Here is a 9,232-nt window from a genome sequence, read left to right as displayed (position 1 = left end):
TGATGCCCATTGTCAAATGGGACAATTCAAAATGTCAGTGTCAATGTTAAGATAATCAATGAAGCTAATGACTGGGTAAAAATCCCTTTGCAGGTTATATGGTTTCCAATTCTTTGTTTTTAACAAAATTAAAGCAGTGAGTTTTCAGCTAATAGATCATTAGAAATAATTCTTGCTGGCAAACCACTATAAGATTTTTGACATGTACCCCAAAAGAGTTCAGGGAATTGAGTGGCATAACTCTAAAATACTTCCTTCCATTCCCATTCATTTACTGGAGAAACAAGTTTTCTCTATCAAAATCTATAAAAATAAAATCACAAATATAATTGATGGTAATGTTTACCCTTTCTAGCACTAATAGTCATCCATAGATACATGAATTTGTTTTTAAAAACCACATAAAGTTAAAATTAAACTTTCTATTTCCATAAATATTGTTGTGACTGAGAGGTACCATGAGATAATCAACAACAAAAAAACTTTCCCACAGAAAAATATATACTATGTTAGAAAGAAAATCTATAGAGGAAATAGAATGAAAAATAAATAAATAATAGAAAATTTCCAACTATTTACAAGCTTGTTTATTTATATTTCAGATAGAGAGTGGTGGCTATCACATCACAGTGGTATTTATATTCCATTGGATCTATTTTAAAAGATGATACATTAGCTTTATTTTTATGTCAATATTTATAATGGAAATTGTACAGAAATTGTATAGAAATTGTATCCTTCACATCCATATACACTTGTGATTTAAAAAAAAAATTTCAGGGGCAATTTAAAAATGTACAAAATGGTAGATAATTTTTCAAAATTTTTTTAAGGAATATGTGAGCAAATTTTTTTGAAGACTATAGGTCTACCCAATATCCATTCTCTCTTTCCTCCTTCTACTCTTTATGCCAAAACTATAGGCAATGAGGCCAGCTGAAAATCCACCCTTCCAAGTCTCTTTGCAGATGCATATAGCCAGGGCCTGGCCAGTGAGACACTGGCTTTGCCATGCCTCTCTTCCATGTAGAATGTGAATGCAATGGCCGGAGCTCTGGCAGACACTTTGACCACACACTAGAATAGCCATACAATAGTAAAAAGATGGAAGGAACCTGGGTTCTAAATGACTTTGTGGCTCTTCCACGTCAAATCTGCCTACCTCCAAATTTCTCCCAGACAGAGAAAAGTAGATCCATATATGTTTAAATCACTGTTATTTTTGGGTTTTCTGTGATACACGGCCAAACCGAATCCTAACTTGTAGAGTGGCTACAGCATGCTTCATAAAATGAACCAGATGTTGTATATTTAGGCTATTTCCAGATTTTTCTATTTATCATAAACTATACTTTGATCCCTATTAGATGTTGCTTCATATACATTCATAATTATTTTTCCAGGAGATAATCTAAGAAGTCAGTTCTGGGTCAAGGGTACTTTGATACATATTGCAAACTTTTTCCATCACAAAGGTTAACTTACACTCACACCAATAGTGTATGAGACTGTAGAATTTGACATATCTTCACCATCACTGGGCAGTCTTTTTTCCTAAATATTCCAATTTGATAAGTAAGGAAAAAGGTTTGTTTGCACTTTGTAATAACTAGTTCAGTGAAACTTTTTGTATTTACCTGCCATTGGATAAAATTACTATTTCATTTTTATTATTTTTTTAATTCAGAGAAAGAGCCCAAAGTATTTTTTTTTTCCAGATTACTTTACCAAAGTAAAGTAGCTAGAGAGCTACAGGTGAGGCTATCTCTGGGACCTCTATTTACATAAAGCTCCATGGCAACAGGGAAGTTGTCTGTCCTATACTGTATCCAGTGGCAGGTAACTCATTAAACATTTGTTGTTATGCATGAAAACCATTCTTACTACAGTTATATGACTTTGAGCAAGTAATTTCCCAATCAACTTCCCCATTTGTAAACTAGCAAGATTGGATGAGTCTCCGTCATGGTTTCTTCCAACTCCAACAATTTTTTTTTTAGAAGAGAACCAGATCCCTGTAGAGCATCAAGTGGAAAATACTCCCTTCCTTTGGGCCTATTTCTACTTGTCAGAGGGACCAGTGGCACAAGAGGATAAAATACATGGAAAATTAGAATTTAACATTCCCTTTTGTTTCTCTCCTTCCATATTATTAAAAAACAAAAGAGTTACCAAGGCAGTAAGAAACACCGAGAAAGTCCCTCCCTTCCTGACATTGCCCTTCGAGGACCGGGGGTAGTCTCGAACTCCAGCCCAAAGTCCATATCCTCTTGTTCTGTTGGAGCCCAGACTTTGAAGTCAGAGAGGCCTGGGTTTAATTAAGCAACTCATAAAACTCCCCGAGCCTGCACTCCTTATCTGTAAATTAGGGATATTATACCAATTCCATAGGATTAAATGAAATAAGATATGTGCCCAGCACCGGGCCCAACACAGGAGGTGGTCAATCAGTGTTGATGTCCACGTTGGGCCCCAGTCCAAAACACCCTAAGAGCCACGCAGCTGTGGCAGTGTGTGCATGTCTGTGTTTTCCTAGAAAAGCCCCCACATTGGGATCGGTCATGATTTCTGGCTACATAATTTCAGATTCTCCCTCTCTGGTCGTCCTGGAGGTTCTGAGAGTTTCCTAGTGCCTTTTCAAAAATTCCTTTGCTACTTCAATGAGCCAGTGTAGATTCTGTTGTCTGCAACTCAGAACCCAGACCATTATATAATAGTTCCTATCGGCCACCACGTTTTATAGATCATTTAGTCCAAATCCCAAATGAAGAGCTTCATTGGAAGGATGTTTTTGTCTACCCTGGCAGCTCAGCTCCTACCCCTGACTCCAATATGATTTCATATTTTGCCCTAATCAACTCGTGTCTTCTTAACTCAATAGAAACACCTTAGAAACAGAAGCAGCCTCTTTAGGTCCACGGGAAAAGGCCCAGAGGGACACGCCAGGGATGGGGAGATAAGGTCTTAAGAGCATCACTGACAACCCAGGGAGTCCAAGGCAAGTCATTTCAATTCCTTGAGCCTTGGTTCCACAGCCTATGAAATGTGAAGCCAGCATGTGGCTTAGGGAACTGACATCAGATCAAAGAAACAATGTATATGAGGACCCTGGTCAACTGTAGATCCAAGGGACGGCTTAAATTGTGTCTTTTTCCATGTATCTCCCCTGGAAGGCAGGGACTGAGTCATTGACTTTCTCTTCCAAGGCACTTAGCACAGTGATTAGGCGTCTCAGGCCCGGGGAAGGGCCAAGACATGGGGCATATCGCCCTCTGGTGGGCATAAATGGAAAGGGTATGGTCGTCAAATGGACTGCAAAGCTACAAAAGCAGAACTCACAGAATCCTGGAATTCCAGAAGTGAAAGGGATCTTTGAGACCATTTAGTCTAACATCCTCATTTATAGGTGGAACAACGGAAGGCTCGAGAGAGTAACTTGCTTGAGGTCACACCAAGGACGAATGTCAGAGCCAGGGCCAGATCTTAATCGACTCCCCTCCAGGGCTGAGGTCCTTCTCTCTGACATGAAACACCAAAGCTTCGCAGCTTGCAGCTGCTGTCCAAGAACCTGAATCCTTGGCCAACCTCAGCGATGCTGACCTCGGCGATGCTGTCAGCAGTAGCATTTTAGCTGAACTCTGCCCAGGACTAGGTAATTTCCCCGCCCAATTATGTTGTCAAAAAGTTATGTTACTTCTTTTTTTTTTTTTTTTTTTTTTAAAGTATTGAATGTTAACTTTTTTTCATCTATTTGTAAAAATATGGAACGCTTCACGAATTTGCGTGTCATCCTTGCGCAGGGGCCATGCTAATCTTCTCTGTATCGTTCCAATTTTAGTATATGTGCTGCCGAAGCGAGCACTATGTTACTTCTTTTTAAAATGCACCATGTTAATGTTTTGATTTTGATACAAACAAAGCAAGCTATAACTATGGCAATTTCTTGGAAACATAGAAAGAAAACTCCTAAGCATAACTGGATAATTCTAAGAGAAAAGAACAACAGAATCTCTGATTTCTCCATGAACCAGAAAAGGACCCTGTGTTTCAGACACCAGTCTCTGCCACAGGTAGGCGGCGGTTGGCCATGAAGACAGAACAGTCCACGGGGCTTAAAAGCAAATCACCTTCACACCAGTGCAGCTGCCACCCCAAACATGGTTCACATAGGACCCCACACTCTAACAGGGCCAACTCACCATCTTAAGGAATGCCAAAAGAAGTGGGCATGCTGGGTCTTTGCAGTGGAGAGGAAATGTCCTTTTCAGTAGGATTTTTAGAAGTCTCTGTTTTATTTTTCAAGGTCCCTTTGGAACCTAAAAAGATCACTGGGAAGAATTCATTCAACATGGGACTCAAATAAGCCACCAGGTTCTGTCCCTAGGAAGAGCGGGTGGGGAAAAATGATTAAGTAGCACGACGGATATGTTAGTTAGCTTGATAATATTTTTACAATGTATACATATATCAAAACATCATATTATGCCTCATAAACATGTACAATTATTATTTATCAAGAGAAAGAAAGAAAATGAGAAAGAAAAGGAAAGAAAAAAAAAAAGAAGGGAGGGAGGGAGGAGGGAACAAGAAGAGGGAAGGAGGGAGGGAGAGAAAGAGTAGCTGTGACCTTGAGTGAGTCACTTGTGTCCCCACCCCTTGCCAGGCCTAGGTTTCTCGTAGATAGGAGGGGCCATCGGTAGCAAGATGCTTCTCTGTAGCAAGGCCACTGAGAAGACCTAGTGGACTTTGTCCAATGATTACAAAGCATCCAAAAGGTGCAGATTTTTAATCACCCACAACAGAAGAACCTGAGCATTCCTCTCATTTCTTGATTGGATCCTGAAGCTTAGCCTGATTCAATGCTCTATTTATTTACCATTACCACTCAACAATACTACTAGCTGGTATTGGGTGTTTACAGTTGCATTATTTTAAGAGGTTTGCATGAATTAAATCAATCACTGCAAGTACTCAATTTAAAAAGTCACGATTAATTATCCCCATCACACAAATGCAAAAACTGAGGCTCAAAGAGGTTAAGTAACTCACTCAAGATCACAGAACTCATATGTGGAAGAGCCAGGATCCGAACTCAAGCCCACCCAACTTCAGAATCCATACTCTTCATCCCAGCTCCACTGTGAAGACTATCCATTGTCTATGTGATGCCAATCAGCTTCTCTACCACCCCTGATGGAAATCCCAGTAGGAACTAGGACTCCAACCAGGGGTTAAAGGTCAAAAATCACAAAAGGTTCTGTTTGGATTTGAGCCCAGAGTGGTGTCCTCCCAAAGGTGCATCTAAATTGAATTTTCGTGATCATTCGAAATATTTTTGTCATCATCCTGCTTCCTTCTAGCAACACAGGTGCATATATTTAATCAGAGTCCAATAGGAAGTGATGCCACATTTGGTGTTTTCTTCCTCTGAAGACAACATGATATTTTTAGAAAGAATAAAACCTTTGGAGTAAGACAGACCTGGATTAGGCACCCACCCTGCCATCTCTTCTACTGTGTGACCCTGAGCATCTACTCACTCTGCCTCATTCCCCTCAAATTGAAAATTGTGGATGGTACTATCAGTATCATATTGTTATTATGAGGATTAACTGAGACCCATCGATGAGTATCTAGTGCTGTGTCTGGCAGGCACATAGTGGCCATGTAAGAAACGGTAGCCATTAGTAGACAATGAGTAGACAAATGCAGAGACTTCCTTTCTTCTTCCAACCCCAGTACTAGTAAGAGGTGATAGCAGAAGCCATGGGACGAGGGGACGAACATTTGTGACTCACAGCATCATGCAGTGGGACATGCATGGGCTTTGGACTGATCCCCAGACCTGCTGTGTGACTTGGGCAAATTACTTAGTTTCACTGAGTCTCAATTTCCTTCTCCATAAATGGAAGCACTATATCCTTGTTACGTATCTTCTCATTGCTTGCCGTCCGGCCAGGAAACCAGGATAGAGACGAAAGTAAAAGGAAGATTAAAGCATCTCAAATAAGAGTTTTTAAGACAACCTCCATGAAAACCACTGAGTTGAAAATTCTAAACTACCTTTATTTATTTTAAGAAATTAGATAAATTATAGGAATTTCTAATAATACAATAAAATATCAGACTTCTGGAATATCCTAAATATAGATGATTTCAAACCAAAAAAAGCCATTTGTTTAATTTTAATCAAGCATATTTTACATTTGTATATGTCCTTTACATTTTTTCAATTGTTAAAGCATTCTAGGTACATACCCAAGGGAAACTCTTATAATATACAATAGGAGACATGTACAAGAATGTTCGAAATAACCTTGTTTGTAATGTGGAAAGCTGCAAAGATCTCAAAAGAGATCTATCCATCTATCTGTCTATCAAAAGATAACAAATAAATTATGTATATATAAACAGGCAGAGAAAATTAAATTATAGCTATAGTCAACATGGATGAATCTTAGAACCATAATATAGAATAAAAAGAATCAAGTCGTGGAGTACAACTCATGTAAGCATGATACTACCTTTATATAGTTCAAAGACAAACAGCTCTAAATTAGATCATTGTTTAAGGGGTACATAGAGAAGTATTGAAGCCATATTTAAAAAAAAAACACAAAGAAATGATTCTTCAAAATATCAGGGTAGTAACGGCTGCTGAAAGAGAGGTAGAGGAAAGGGATTAGAAGCAGAACACAGATCTATCCAACAATATTAGAAAAGTTTCCTGATGGGTGGCGGGTTCACCCATCTGAATGTAGTTCATGTATACAGTAGCCCCAGGAGATATGTTCCAAGACCAGTGGATGCCTCAAAGCTCAGATAAAACTAAACTTTATATACACCATGCATTTTCCTATGCGTACATATCTGTGATGAAGTTTAATTTCTAAATTAGGCTTATGAGAGATTCACGACAATAATATTAATTAATAAATTAATAAATAATAATAAAATACAACAGTTATCACAGTATGCCAGCATTACTACTCTTGCATTTGGGGGGCCATTGTTATGTAAAATAAGGATTACTTAAGCGTAAGTACTGCAACACCAAGATGGTTGATCTGGTCACTGAGACAACTACTAAGCAAGTGACGGGCGGGGAGTGTGCACGGGGTGGGCACACTGGACAAAGGGATGATTCACGTCTCAGGTGGGACAGCGCAGACAGCATGAGATTACATCACGCTACGCAGAACAGTGCACAGTGGAAAATGTATGAACTGTTTATTTCTGGAATTTTCCATTTGATATTTTCGGGCCGAAGTTGACTGCAGGTAACTGAAACCATGGAAAGCAAAACAAAGGACACTGCAGTACTATACATCTATACTGATAGATACACACACTATATATAAAATAATTATATATGTAACATTGCAATCATACTGTAACTATATGTTATATTACATATAATAATATTACATAACATTTTTTAAATCCAGACTATGCAATGTTGAACTAGAAATCTGATTTCCTTGTTTCTGATCCTGTACTGTTATTGTCTTTGGAATTTTTTTTTCTTATGTCTACTCTGTGAGTAGACTGTACAACCCAGCTACTGATTTAAAAAGAGGCATACTGACCATATGATCTAGCAATAAAAAAGGAGTACACGAAGACCTAAGATTAAAGGTCATAAACTTAATTACAGGAAGAAAGCAATCCACAAAGTTTACTCTGCATCCGTTCCTCAAAAGTCACATGACAGAGGGTGGCGACTGTAACAGCCCCGACAACAGGAATGACATATCAATACTCAACGTCCACACCCAGGCTATCAAAACTAGTTTATTTCCACAGGCCAAGGCGGCACAGATTTGAATTCCCAAAGAGTTCAATGAACCCTCATGTGTTGTAAACAGATCAAAATAAAACACTGTATTAGTCTGCCCAGGCTGCCATAACAAACTATTATGCTACAGGCCAGGTGGATTAAACCATGGAAATACATTTTCTCACAGTTCTGGAGGCTGAAAGTCTAAGATCAAGGTGTGTGCAGGGTTGGTTTCTTCTGAAAACCTCTCTCCTTGGCTCATAGATGGTCATCTTCTCACTGTCTCTGAACATGGCCTTCCCTCTGTGCAAATCTAAGTCCTAATCTCTTGTTATAAGGACACCAACTGCATTGGACTAGAGCCCACCCCAGTGACCTCATTCAATCTTAACCACCTCTACAAAGAACCTGTCTCCAAAGACAGTCACATTTTTAGGTACTGGCATATTCAAAATTCCACATATAAATTTTGGGAAGACACAATTCAGCTCAGAACAGTCACCAGGGAAAATGATAGGCCTGATTATATTTCAAATTAGACCAGCATTGTCCAAGAGACTTTTGCATAACAATGGAAATGTTTTATATCCTCACTGTCCAATTAGGTGTTAGGTATGTCTCTTACATTGACTGGGGTGACAATAGCACAGGTGTTTGCCTGTGTCCGAACTCATCAAATTGCACACATTAGTACTTGCATGTGCAAGTTTTTGCATGCCAATTAAATAAAGCCATTTTAAAAAGACAAGTATTACATAATTCTCTTTATGAGGTATCTAAAGTAGTCAGACTCATAGAATCAAAAAGTAGAATGGTGGTTCCCAGGGGCTGAGGGGAGGGAGAACCTGCTCCCATGTCTTCCTCCAGAACACCAGCCCCTTCCCCTCCCAAGGCCTTCACACTGGCTGTTTCTTTGGATTCGAGGCTGTTCCTCCAAGATCTTTGAACAAGGACTTTGTCTTGCTCACTGCTCTAATTCTGGTTCCTAGATAAGAGTTACATCCTCAATAAATATCACATGAAGGATGGGTGGAAGGATGGAAAGATGGAAGGATAGGTGCATAATGGATGGATAGATGGGTGGAAAAATGGAACAATGGCAGGATAGATGGATGAGGGATGGATGGGTGGAAATATGGAAGTATAGATGGATAATGGGTAGATAGATGAGTGGAAAATGGAACAATGGCAGGATAGATGGGTCAATGGATGAATGGAAGGATGGAAATATGGAAGGATAGATGGGTGGAAAATGGAACAATGGCAGGATAGATGGATGATGGATGGATGGGTGGAAATATGGAAGTATAGATGGATAATGGGTGGATAGATGGGTGGAAAATGGAACAATGAGAGAACAGATGGATGATGGGAGGAAAATGGAACAATAAGAGGACAGGTTGATGATGGATGGATGGATTCCCCCTAGACAGAAAGCCAACAGAATTGGTG

The 9,232-nt window shown here is 39.2% G+C and overlaps 1 non-coding gene across 1 annotated transcript; it reads right to left on the bottom strand.

The window, feature by feature from the left end:
* Positions 1-3,755: 3,755 nt before the first annotated feature.
* On the bottom strand, positions 3,756-3,862 carry LOC142874636 (U6 spliceosomal RNA). Its single transcript, XR_012922295.1, has one exon. It is a non-coding gene; the product is annotated as a U6 spliceosomal RNA (small nuclear RNA).
* Positions 3,863-9,232: the final 5,370 nt, after the last annotated feature.

This window comes from Microcebus murinus, chromosome 12 (assembly GCF_040939455.1).
Source record: "Microcebus murinus isolate Inina chromosome 12, M.murinus_Inina_mat1.0, whole genome shotgun sequence".
Classification (NCBI taxonomy): Eukaryota; Metazoa; Chordata; class Mammalia; order Primates; family Cheirogaleidae; genus Microcebus; species Microcebus murinus.
Note: the sequence above shows the minus strand (reverse complement) of the source record. Positions and strands in the feature narration are given on the sequence as shown.